This window comes from Lagenorhynchus albirostris, chromosome 1, assembly GCF_949774975.1.
Source record: "Lagenorhynchus albirostris chromosome 1, mLagAlb1.1, whole genome shotgun sequence".
NCBI lineage: Eukaryota > Metazoa > Chordata > Mammalia > Artiodactyla > Delphinidae > Lagenorhynchus > Lagenorhynchus albirostris.
Window position 1 is genome coordinate 160,181,109 of NC_083095.1, and position 13,148 is coordinate 160,194,256.

At 46.2% G+C, this 13,148-nt stretch overlaps 1 protein-coding gene across 1 annotated transcript in view; it reads left to right on the forward strand.

Annotated features, from left to right (window-relative positions):
• Nucleotides 1-13,148, forward strand: part of ABHD17C (abhydrolase domain containing 17C, depalmitoylase) — a 56,746-nt gene that overhangs the window by 37,155 nt on the left and 6,443 nt on the right. The gene's annotated exons all lie outside the window — the stretch shown is intronic.

The window sequence follows — 13,148 nt, forward strand, 5'->3', positions numbered from 1 at the left end:
CTGTTATGGAAAGTAATCATTCAGGGTCGTGGCATTCCCCTAGCAAAATTTGGGACACTTCAGTTCCTTGTGTCGTGTTTTAAGTAAATCTTACGTAATGCCTAAAACAACATGAGTGCTTACTAAATATTACTGTCATCCTTCAGGGACTGACTCATTTTTGCTAGTTTGCAGTGAAGAGGTCATTTCTGCTCCTGTCCAGATCCCCAAGAAGATGATGAACTTGGAGTGGATTGTCTATCCATTGGAATGATAACTATATCTGAGATCTAGTTTTAATTTGTTCAGAAACAGCCTTTGGCCAGAATCACATTCCATTCAAAGCAAGATATGCCTCCAGTGTACCGATCCCTGAGCCTGGGTATTGTTTTAGTTTTTTTTTTAACGACCATTTTTAAAGTCTTTATTGAATTTGTTAGAACATTGCTTCTGTTTTATGTTTTGTTTTTTTGGGCCACAAGGCTTGTGGGATCTTAACTCCCCGATCAGGGATCAAACCCACACCCCCTGCATTGGAAGGCGAAGTCTTAACCACTGGACCGCCAGGGAAGTCCCCTGGGTATTGTTAATGTTCCCAAAGAGATAAACAGTTTTACTTACTTTGGGGAGCTCAGAATCTCACTGACAACATAGGACATGCCACAAAACGGTTCATCACATACAACCTCCTGTTGACCTGGTGCACAAGTGAATGGCTCAGGAAAGAAAACCCCACAGGTAGACTGGGGTGGTTGGGAAAAGTGTCTGAAGGCGGTAGGACTTGAATGGACCTGAAGGGCCCCAGGGTTTTCTAGGTTGTGGGGAGGAGTGAGGACAGTCCAGACAGGGGCTCAGGGGCTGTGATGAGGCAGTGGGGAGTCTAATTGCAGGAGCGGAAGATTTACTTGTAGAGAAAAGAAAGGGTTGGAACAGTAAGATGGGGCCACGTTGTGGAGGCTACTCTAAGGACATGGGTTTTTATCCCAGGGATGGTGAATTGCCGAAGGGTTTGATGAGCAAAGTAACACAACAAAAGTTTTTTGGAAGATCTACCTGATGGGAAGTTACAGGATGGATTGGCATGGGGAGTGACATGCGTGTGGCAGCTTGTATAGATAGAACCGGGGAGAAAGCAGGTCTGGGAGAGCAGAGGAGAAGTCAGAAATGGGACTTGATTAGGCCTGGAGATTCCCAGGTTCTGCCCTGGGAAGAAGGGAGAGGCCAGGATGGAAGCTGCTAAGTGCAAGCAGTTAGCAGGAGTCAGAGTGAGCGGTGGGTGGAAACGAGGTCAGTGGTCAGGAACTAGGATACCCACCCCCTCACCAGCCATATAAAATGATACACAGACACCAAAAGGATAGGACAGGAGAGGTGAGTAGTTTGAGCAGTCAGGGACCCACTGGAGCAGGGTACGCACCATGGGGATGGACAGTCAGTGGTGGTGAGGATTCCAGGAAGACCTCTGAGGAACAGACCCTGGGTACCAGTGGGGATGTTCATCATGGGGCAATGCTCATTCTTACACGGAACCGACAGGCAGCTCCTGACCAACTGACCACAAGATGCCACCACAGAGCAGCAGAAATGGTGTCAGAAACGTGATCCTCTGGGAACCGTCTCCAAGATAGAAGTGACAGGGCTTAGTGACAAAGTCTGTGTGAGAGGCAAAGACTGAAGTTCATCCTAACTCTTAAGCCTGTGAGGTAGAGGGTAGCGTGATAGGTAGAAATGGAAAGATTTGGGGAGAGACTAGGAAGAGTCCGGTCTGGGAGGTGTTGAGTGTGCAGTGCTGGGATGCTCAGGGAGAAATATCAACAGAAAGGAGAGGGGCCGGGGCTGGAGCAGAGGCGAGATATCGGGAGTGAATCAACACATTGTAGAAACCCTCGCCACCCGTGTATTCCGTTAACACGTATTTACTGCACGATTACTATAGAACAGGCGCTGTGCTATGCTAGGGTCTGGCACTGGGAGAGTTCCACAAGGGACTACATAGGAAAAGATTCCAGAGGAGGGTGAGGACTGACCTTTGAGGGATGGCCAGGTAAGTGTGGGAGAAGAGAGAGGAGTGAGCAAAGGAAACAGAAGAGCGAGAAGAAGAATCTGGCCAGTGTGATACTGGGGCAGCCACAGGCGAAGAGCATTTAAAGAATGGCATGGTCGTCTATAGCTAAAGTTGACTGAGCACCGCTCCCTGACGCAGAAACACTTCACCCTTCACACCATCCCTTGAAAGGCAGCAGAGCCTTCGCTGACCACCAAACCCACCACCCACCTGGGAGCCCTCTCTAATCCTGACCCCCAGGGTCCCACATAACAACTCACGTGGCGTGCCTTAGTTACTGCGCTGCGTTTTGAGTTTTCTAGTATGTGTTTATCAGAACCCACCCTGACCTTTGCCCCCTTCTCTCTGGGTCATCCAAGTATTTCTACGAATTTACAGGTGAGCTGTTGCTTGAGTTTTCTCTTTACTAAAGTCTTTTCCTCTGTGGGCGTTTTCTTCCTCCTTTTTAAACTGCTGGTGTCACATACGTGTTCTGCAGATTTTTTTTTTAAATTTTTATTGGAGTGTAGTTGCTTTACAATGTTGTGTTAGTTTCTGCTGTACAGCAAAATGAATCAGCTCTACGTATATATATATATCCCCTCTTTCTTTAAATTTCCTTCCCATTTAGGTTACCACAGAGCATTGAGTAGAGTTCCCTGTGCTATATATATATAGTAGGTTCTCATTAGTTATCTATTTTATACATAGTATCAATAGTGTATATAAATCAATCCCCATCTCCCAATTCATCCCTCCCCTTCCCCCCTTGGAGTCCATACATTTGTTCTCTATGCCTGTCTCTATTTTTGCTTGGAAATAATTTCATCTGCACCATTTTTCTAGATTCCACGTATGAGCAATATTATACGATATTTGTTTTTCTCCTTCTGACTTACTTTACTCTTGTGACAGTCTCTAGGTCCATCCACGCCTCTGCAGATGACACCTTTGGGCGCTACCAGCTCCCTGTCTGACTTCTGAAACCCTGCTGCCCAGTCTGTGCCTAGGTTTGCTTTTGTTTCTTTTGTTTTCTGGTCCTACCTATCCCACACATGCAGACTTCCTGATGCCGCTGCCTAACCAACCCCTTGATACAACGTCCAACAGCTTTCACCCCCTCCACCTCCTCAGACCTGTAGCTCATCCTGACCTCAGTACTTAGCTCTGGGACTCTTCCCTGCTGGTCTTCCCTATGCAGCACCATATGCTATGTCTCGAGCTCCTTAGAGAGAAAAAATGTTAGTTCCAAGACCTAATGGGTTCTGAGCCCTCTCAGGCTCATCTGTAGACTCTGATGAGAAGCATCATGAATTCCATCTTCTAGGCTGTACAGTAAGCCCCCTACATACAAACGAGTTCAGTTTGAGAGCGCGTTCGTAAATCCAATTTGTTCATAAGTCCAACAGAGTTAGCCTAGGTACCCAACTAACACAGTCGGCTCTATAGTACTGTACTGGAATAGGTTTATGATACTTTTCACGCAAATAATACATAAAAGACAAACAAAAAATAAACATTTTTAATCTTACAGTACAGTACCTTGAAAAGTACAGTAGTACCAGCTACATCACCGTTGCTTTTACGCTTGACTCTGGACATCCTGGGCTTGAAATAAAGAAACTGTACTACTGGAATCTGTACAGTACCGTACAGTAAAGTACACAGAAGCACAGCCACTTGCAAAGGATGCACGCATGTGACAATATACACCAGACACGTGAACTAACGTATGTGATTGGTTCGCATCTTTGAAAGCTCGCAACTTGAGGGTTCGTATGTAGGGGACTTAAGGTACTTGGTGCTCTGGCCGTTTGGGTAGAGCCGTGGTCTCCGTGGTGGGAAGAGGATCCATCCACCGCCTGCCCCACCCCCACCCCTTCTCCTCTGGCAGTTCTTCTCACCTAAGTCTGGGGGCTGGGGATTGATAAAAGCAGGATGGTCAGGAGGTCCAGGATTCTGGGGCTTGTAACACTGGGAATTGAAGACCAGATGGACTGTGCTTGGGTATGGGACTTACAGAATCAGAATTCTAGCCTGGGAGAAATTTGAGGGATTAGAGCTTATGATCGAGTCAAAGAAGGGCTAAGGAACGGTACTCAAGAGGAGACTCTTAGAGATGGAGACCTTTGTTTTGTACGATATTGATGTTTAAGATGCTGTGAAACTAGGGCCTCTTCATTGGCAGCCTTGGAATTCTGATCATTAGTATCAGGACCGCCAGACCCAATTATAGCTCTTGTATAGATACATGTCTCAGCCGTTCCATATAGCCACATGCCAAGGGTCAGATCTGAGTGTCGGGACCTGCCGTGGGTCCCCAGGGCCGGCTGTGGCAGTCCTAGACGTACCCCAGCAGGAGATGATGATGCACTAACTTGAGACTCTGCTATAAGATGAATGCATTGAATCTCACTGGCTAAGAATGGCTTTTCCCTAGAGATCCATGTGCAGACAACACCTACTTACATATTTAAGTCAGGCCTGCAGATTGCATGAGGAGGTCCAGGGAGAGTCTGCTAAGAACGTGTGTCTGTCTGACATGCAAATATAGCTGTAGTTGACTCATAGCAAATGAAGGCCTTTGTCCACGTGGCTTTTACCCTGGCCTGACCTTGAATCTCTTGCCTCATCTGCTGTGACATCCTGTGTCCTAATGACTCAGAATTAGACCTGGCTTCTGCTTGTCTCCCCATACTTTTGTATACATTCCTTGCCTCCCCAACTGGACTATAAGCTCCTTCTGCACCCCCAGAGGTTCCATGCCTAGTCCAAAAGAGGTGCTCAGTAACTACTTTTTTGAATGCATTATTTAAAAAAAAATAGGTGACATCTTCCCGGTGTAAAAACGAATCCACAGTTTGCATAATCAGCAAGCTAATCAGTCACTGCCAGAAGTAAGTTTAGATCTTTAGCTGTATTTGTCATGTCAGCGTCCACTCCTTTTCATAATTTGTCTTCATCCTGACTTTGGTTACTGGATTGGCAACAGAGGGGAATATAGTTTTTAGATTTCTACCTGACGACTGAGTTATTGAGAAGGTTTTGAGGGGAGAAAATAACGAATTTGGTTTTAGACACGTTGAGTTTGGAATTTATCCATCACAGATAACAGTATTAAATTCATAGCCTCCCCACTCACTTGACCTTGGACAAGTTACTTAACTTTTACTATCAAGTTCCTCAGATATAAAACGGGGACAAGAATATCCCCCTCCCAGGATCACTGGAAGATGGAATGAGGCGTGAGGTCAGGGCCAGCACTGAGAACCAAGGCAGGCGCAAGGGACATTGTATTTGATCCACCTCCCTTCCCTTCAGGCAGGGGGGCATTCTGCTCTGTCTCAGGACAAAGGCCAGGGCTGGAAGTAAATATTTGAGAATCGCCAGCAGAGAGTTAATAGTTGAGGCCTGGGATTCAGTGAAATCATTTGGAGACAACATGTAAGAGTGCAATAGGAAGGGGACTTCCCTAGCGGTCCAGTGGCTAAGACTCAGCGCTTCCACTGCAGGGGGCACGGGTTCGATCCCTGGTCGGGGAACTAAGATCCCGCATACTGTGTGGTGCGGCCACATAAAATTTAAAATAAAACAAAAGCAAAAAAAAAAAAAAAAGAATGCAGTAGGAAGTCTACAGCAGGAGGAGTGGAGTCAGGGAAGGGGCCAAGCCCGCTGGTGGTGGGGACGGGGGAGGAACTAAGAGCGGCTCAATGTCTCAGAGGCCCAGGAATGGAGTTGAAGAAGAAAGGCATCATTCTTAGCGTGAACTGCCGAGGAGAAGTCAGATTGGATGAGGGGGCTTCCCTGGTGGCGCAGTGGTTGAGAGTCCGCCTGCCGATGCAGGGCACACGGGTTCGTGCCCCGGTCCGGGAGGATCCCACATGCCGTGGAGCGGCTGGGCCCGTGAGCCATGGCCGCTGAGCCTACGCGTCCGGAGCCTGTGCTCCGCAACGGGAAAGGCCGCAGCAGTGAGAGGCCCGCGTTACCACCAAAAAAAAAAAAAAATTGGATGAGGAGGGGGAAAAAGCGGTTGGACCCGGCATTTCTGATAGCAGCTTTCGGGACTTTGTGGGAGGAGAGGGTGGGTTTCAGGGGCCTTTGTTAGGGTTGAGGATGCAGTAGGGAAGCAGAGGCAAGAGATGGGGCCATCACTTAAAGGATGAAGCACCCGTGAAGACAGGCCCTTTCTTAGATTCAGAGACTTGGAGACGTGTGGGGCGTTGGGAATAAGACTGGAATTCGGCGTGGGTGGGGATGAAATTCTCAAAGTCCTGGGAGGGTGGGAATCCAGCGCTCAGGTGGAAGGTTAGCCCTGGGATGGAAAAGCAGTGCCTCTTCCAGACACGCCAGGGAGCAGGGGGAAACAGCAGAGGAAGGAGAGCTGGTAGGCGTTGGACAGGAGGGACGGCATCCTTGTCTCCTGATTGAAGTCACCCACCCAGCGACTAGTGTGTTTGTAGCTGAGCAATGCAGAAGTTCACTTGTAAAAGCCTGCCTTGGGGATTGGACGCATTGAAGAAAACATTGTTTGTAGGCCCTTGCTGCTGTTCCTCCCGTCCCTGTGTCTTGCCCACAAAGGTGGTACGAGCGAGAAGAAATCACTTTTAATGTTTTGCTATCGTCGTACCCGAAAATAGCAAATTCTAAGTAAAAATGCAGAAAATCCTGCCTGCCTGTGTGTCATGTCTGCCTGCTACAAAACTGTCCTGTTCCAGGTTGGGAGGGTTTAACATCTGTTTTACTTTAGGATAAAGGTTTTGGACTTTGGGATTGTTGATGTTTTTGAAGAAAATACTTTGCACTTAAATCCTGCTCTTTTGTGAAAAGCTGTGGTCTTTAAATGCCCTGTATTTCACACAGACTTAGTAATAGATTCCCTTTACCATCTCTCTTTTTATCCTTTATCTTTTCATTGAATTTGAGAGCTAAAAGGTCTGTAGGATCTGGTCTGACCCTTTTTACTCAGTATCAAACAATGGTTAGTTTGAGGAATCCACAAACCCGCTGGAATTTCTACGTATGGAAGATTTCTAAGTAAGGGGAATTTACATTTTTAAAAAGTCCCAAGAAATTCAGATACTTCTCACTTTGGAACCGTTGGTATAGAGGTCATCAGTCTTCTGGCTTTTTTTTTTGTCAAAAACAACACCCTAGTGGTACCATGAAAAGGACCCTCCACTTCAACATCCTCATCTGCAGGCGGCGAGTGTTGGAACAGAGGCCTCTTAGAGTTTTCCTGAAAATCTTCCATACCTTCAAAGAATTAGCCCCCATCCCCACCTCCCAGGCATCTCATGTGTTGTCAGACAGTATAATAAACAGGGAAAAACAGTGGAAAAGTCCTTAATGTAATACTGACGAATCTGAACACTTCACTAGCATGTTACAGTTTTCAAAGCCTTTTCAAATGCAGACACTGTAAAGAAAGCTTGCTGACTCCACGCAAAAAGGTCTGGCAATACCGTTTCCTTTATTTATTTATTTTAACAAATCACTACCTAATAATTACCTGAATTAGAAATGAAAATTTGAAAGAAGAAACATTACCATTATTATCATTTTAATATATTACTTTCAAGTCCCTTTTCCATATATAGATTTTGTTGGAAGGAACATAGTTGTGACCCTGTTTTCTGTAGGCTGCTTTTTATGGAACATTTCAACATGAGTTTTCCCCACATTAGCTCTTGAGACATAATTTTTAATGGCCTCATGTTTCCTTAGGAGATTTGTTTTTAGCACAAAATCTATCATGAGTTGTAACAGTTTTGAGGAGGGTTGTCTCCATAGCTGAAATATCTGGCGAACTTTTTAAAAATATTTTTTGTTGCGAAATATAACAGATAGAAGTAGCCAGATAGAAATGTTCATAAGATGTACATATCTGGCTTAATGAACTGTAAAAGGAACACTTGTGACAAGACACAGACTATAGGGACTTCCCTGGCGGTCCAGTGGTTAAGACTCCATGCTTCCACTGCAGGGGGCGAGGGTTCGAGCCCTGGTCAGGGAACTAGGATCCAGCATGCCGAGTGGCGTAGCAAAAAAAAAAAAAAAAAAGACATAGACTATAACCAGCGATTTATAAGCCCCCCAAAATGACATGCTTCTTCCCAGCCATTACCCGTTCCCCTCCCCCATCCTTAACCGCTATCCTGGTTTTTAGGGCTTCACTTCCTTGCTTTTCTTTCAGTTAAGTATCCCTAGACAGTAAAGTTTAATTCGGGTGGGTTTAAGTTTTTTGCACATGGTGTTGTACAGCATGTGTTCTTTTGTGTCTGTCCCTTCTGATTAACAGCAAGCCTTTACGATTCATCAGCGTTGCCCTGTGATATTCTGTGGCACGACTTCACCCCCATCCACTTATCCGCCCTCCTGTTGACACCCCTTGGGGTTGTCTCCAACCGCTCACAAATGGTCTTGAAGACATTTCTAATCTGTGGTGAATATACCTGGGAGTAGAATTGCTAGGTCACTGTGTACGTGTTATTATGTCTTCACTTTTACTTTTTGTAAAGGGCTTCTATCAACTTAACAACCCCATCAGGAGTGAATGAAAGTTCCTGTGGTCACGTTTTTGTCAACACTTGATATTGTCAACTTTTAAATTTTTGTTAGTACCACATTGTGGTTTTCATTGGTGAAATTTCATTTCGTTTTTACTAATGAAGTTGAGTTTCCCTCCCTCCCTCCCTCCCTCCCTCCCTTTCTTCCCTCCCTGCCATTTAGATTTCTTCTTTTATGAAATGCCCATTTTGTAAAATGCTGCTTTTCTGTATTTGGTCATTTTTTCCCCACTGATGTGTTCTTTATATTTTGTAGATGTGAGCCCTTTGTTGGTTATACGTGTGGCAAATATCTTTTCCCACTTGCCTTTTTACTTTCTTACTGATGTCTTCTGATGACCGGATGTTCTTTATTTTAATGTCATGCCAGTTGTCATGTTTTCCCCTATTTAATGGCTACTGTTTTACGTGATGAAGTTTTCCAGTGAAAACGTTGAGTTGCAAAGTGTTTGTTGTCATTAAGGCTACGAATGTCTGTGTGTCAAAGGTGGAATTTGTTGAGATTGGTACTGGGTGTGTCCTGGTGCCTGTGAGTGGAAAGCTGAAAGCTGAGGGTCCTTCAGTGAAATACTCAGGCTTCTCCATAAGGCGTTTCAAGATCACGATCTCAGAGGATGGACAGATTCAGGGCCCTCAAGAGAAAAGGCTGTTCCAGTAACCACACACCCACCTCTGCTCCTTGAGTCTGTGCCCATTTCTCCTTTACTTATTCAGTGTGGCCCCCAAGGTCCATGGAGCAGGATATAAAACACAGTATCAAGATACTGAGAAAAACACCCGTCAGAATGGCCATCATCAAAAAAATCTATAAACAGGGGCTTCCCTGGTGGCGCAGTGGTTGAGAGTCCGCCTGCTGATGCAGGGGACGCGGGTTCGTGCCCCGGTCTGGGAAGATCCCACATGCCGCGGGGCAGCTGGGCCCGTGAGCCCTGGCCGCTGACCCTGCGCGTCCGGAGCCTGTGCTCCGCAACGGGAGAGGCCACAACAGTGAGAGGCCCGCGTACCGCAAAAAAAAAAAAAAAAAAAAATCTACAAACAATCAATGCTGGAGAGGGTGTGGAGAAAAGGGAACCCTCTTACACCGTTGGTGGGAATGTAAACTAATACAGCCACTATGGAGAACAGTATGGAGGTTCCTTAAAAAACTAAAAATAGAACTACCATATGACCCAGCAATCCCACTACTGGGCATATACCCTGAGAAAACCATAATTCAAAAAGAGTCATGTACCACAATGTTCATTGCAGCACTATTTACAATAGCCCAGGACATGGAAGCAACCTAAGTGTCCATTGACAGATGAATGGATAAAGAAGATGTGGCACGTATGTACAATGGAATATTACTCAGCCATAATAAGAAATGAAAGTGAGTTATTTGTAGTGAGGTGGATGGACCTAGAGTCTGTCATACAGAGTGAAGTCAGAAAGAGAAAAACAAATACCATATGCTAACACATATATATGGAATCTGAAAAAAAAGATTCTGAAGAACCTAGGGGCAGGACAGGAATAAAGATGCAGACGTAGGGAATGAATTTGAGGCCACGGGGAGGGGGAAGGGTAAGCTGAGACGAAGTGAGAGAGTGACATGGACATATATACACTACCAAACGTAAAATAGATAGCTAGTGGGAAGCAGCCGCATAGCACAGGGAGATCAGCTCGGTGCTTTGTGACCACCTAGAGGGGTGGGATAGGGAGGTGGGAGGGAGATGCAAGAGGGAGGGGATATGGGCATATATGTATGCACATAGCTGATTCACTTTGTTATACAGCAATTATACTCCAATAAAGATGTTAAAAAAAAAAGATACTGAGAAAATAGGTTCGACTATAACGATAATACTCATTACTGGGATAGGTTATCCTATGTGATTCTCATCATTCCACAAATTTGATCAAAGAAGGTATGGGCGAGTCTGATGCCATTTCAATACAGAAGTCTTCTGCTTTATTTTTGATTTTTAGTATTAATCATCTCTTAATCCTCTGTCCTTCAGTAACTGCATTCAGTTTTCATTTTCCTCTTCCTCTTCCTTTTTTGATTTATGATCTATTTGTTTATCATTAATAGCAAAATATCCTGCCACGGGACGGCCACTGTGGAAAGACCCTACACTTCACATGTGAGGTTTGGAGGTGCTCTTACCTTCAGGTGCCTTCTGACCTCCACACCCCGCCACATGCAGCATCCCATGGCCCTCGTGCTTTGGGATGTCATAGCCTACTTTTGATGCAAATTGTGGGGGGAGAAGGAGACCCCTAATCTTATTTTTTTGTTGTTGTTGTTTGCGGTACGCGGGCCTCTCCTGTTGCGGAGCACAGGCTCCAGACGCGCAGGCTCAGCGGCCATGGCTCACAGGCCCAGCCGCTCCGCAGCATGTGGGATCCTCCCGGACCGGGGCACGAACCCGTGTCCCCTGCATCGGCAGGCGGACTCTCAACCACTGCGCCACCAGGGAAGCCCAACCGTTTTTTAATAACCTGTTCTTCCAACTGAAATGAAGCCCAGGCAAGAACGTCAGACAAAACGTGCATCTTGGGAGCCCCCTCCACAGGCACAGTTGTATTAGATGGTGTCAAAGTTCAAAGGGCTGGGGCCACACAGAAACTTCCCTGTAGAAAGAGAGGGTGCATCCTCGTTCTGAGCAGGTGATTTCCTACCTGCGTCTGGGGAGGAGAGCATCTCTTTTTTGTTGGTTGGTTTGTCTTCGATTTTTACATTCCTGTTTCCCCTTCCCTGTAGGATTCTTAATAGTCCCTTACCTATCTCCCTGCTCCCTTTTTATGCTCTGTCATGCCCTGCGTGCTGCAGGAAGATGAATCTTCACGAAGCACAGCCTTGTTCCTGTCCCCTTGACCTGAACGTCTCCAGTGGCCCCTCACCTCCTCCAGGACAAGCTCTACCTCCTTATCTTCCCCCTGATGCCTGCCCAGCCTCGCCTCAGCCCTCCAGCCCCCCAAGCTGCTCCCTGGACTCCACCCCGGCCCTGTGTGACTTCATGCTGCTTACCGACGGTCCTTTTTATCCCCACGTGTTCGGCTCCTGTCCGCCCCTCTCGGCACAGCCCAGATGTCGCCTCTCTATAAAGCACAGAACAGCACTTACCAGCCAGAAATAGCCATTCCCTCCCCAGATTCCTTCCTAAGGGCCCCCGTTTTCCTGTGAAGTTTGAGGGAGCCTGAGGGGGAGGCAGCTCAGTGAAATCCCGCCACCCGCCTCAGCTCTAGACTGACAGTTCTTTTCACTGAAGGCTGTTATCAGAAAGCATGTCCTAGGGATAAACCATAATGGAAAAGTATATTTTAAAAAAAGAATGTATAGGACTTCCCTGGTGGTGCAGTGGTTGAGAATCTGCCTGCCAATGCAGGGGACACGGGTTCGAGCCCTGGTCTGGGAAGATCCCACATGCCGCGGAGCAACTAAGCCCATGTGCCACGACTACTTGAGCCTGTGCTCTAGAGCCCGTGAGCCACAACTCCTGAAGCCCGTGCACCTAGAGTCCGTGCTCCGCAGCAAGAGAAGCCGTTGCAATGAGAAGGACGTGCGTTGCAAGGAAGAGTAGCCCCCGCTCGCCGCAACTAGAGAAAGCCCCAGCACAGCAACGAAGACCCAATGCAGCCAAAAATAAACAAATAAATAAATATTTTTTTAAAATTAAAAAAAATGTATATGTGTATAACTGAGTCACTTTGCTGTATAGTAGACGTTGGCACATTATAAATCAACTACTTCAATTAAAAATAATAATGTAATAATAATAAAAAACTACATTACCCAGCAAAAAAAAAAAAAGAAAAGAAAGGAAAGAAAGCACGTCCTACTGCCCTGTAAACTACAGTAGGTATTTATGCAAAGAAGTTGGAATCGTTGGGTTATAGCCTTCAACTTCAGCAGATAATATCACATTATCTTCCCAAGGGCTCATGCCAATTTATATTCCTGCAGCAATGTCACAGACTTCCACTTTTCCATGTCCTTGCTATATCCCTTGACATTGTCTGACTTTTTAGTTTTTGCCTTTTAGGTGTAAAAAAATAAATTGTGGATTTAATTTGCATGTTCACATACTAACGAGGTTGAGCATCACATCTTTTTTTTTTTAAGTTTTTAAAATTTTTTTATTTATCATTATTTATTTTTGGCTGCGTTGGGTCTTCATTGCTGCGCACGGGCTTTCTCCAGTTGCGGCGAGCGGGGGCTACCCTTTGTTGAGGTGTGCGGGCTTCTCATTGCGGTGGCCTCTCCTATTGTGGAGCGTGGGCTCCACGTGCGTGGGCCTCACCAGTTGTGGCACGGCGGGCTTGGTAGTTGTGGCTCGTGGGCTCTAGAGCGCAGGCTCAGCGGTTGTGGCGCATGGGCCCAGCTGCTCCGCAGCATGTGGGATCTTCCCGGACCAGGGCCCAAACCTGTGTCCCCTGCATTGGCAGGCGGATTCTTAACCACTGCGCCACCGGGGAAGCCCGAGCATCACATCTTTTTACGTGTTTATTAGGCATCATGTTTTCTTTTCTGCGATATGTCTTCATTTCTTTGGTCTGTCTTTTTCTTCTTT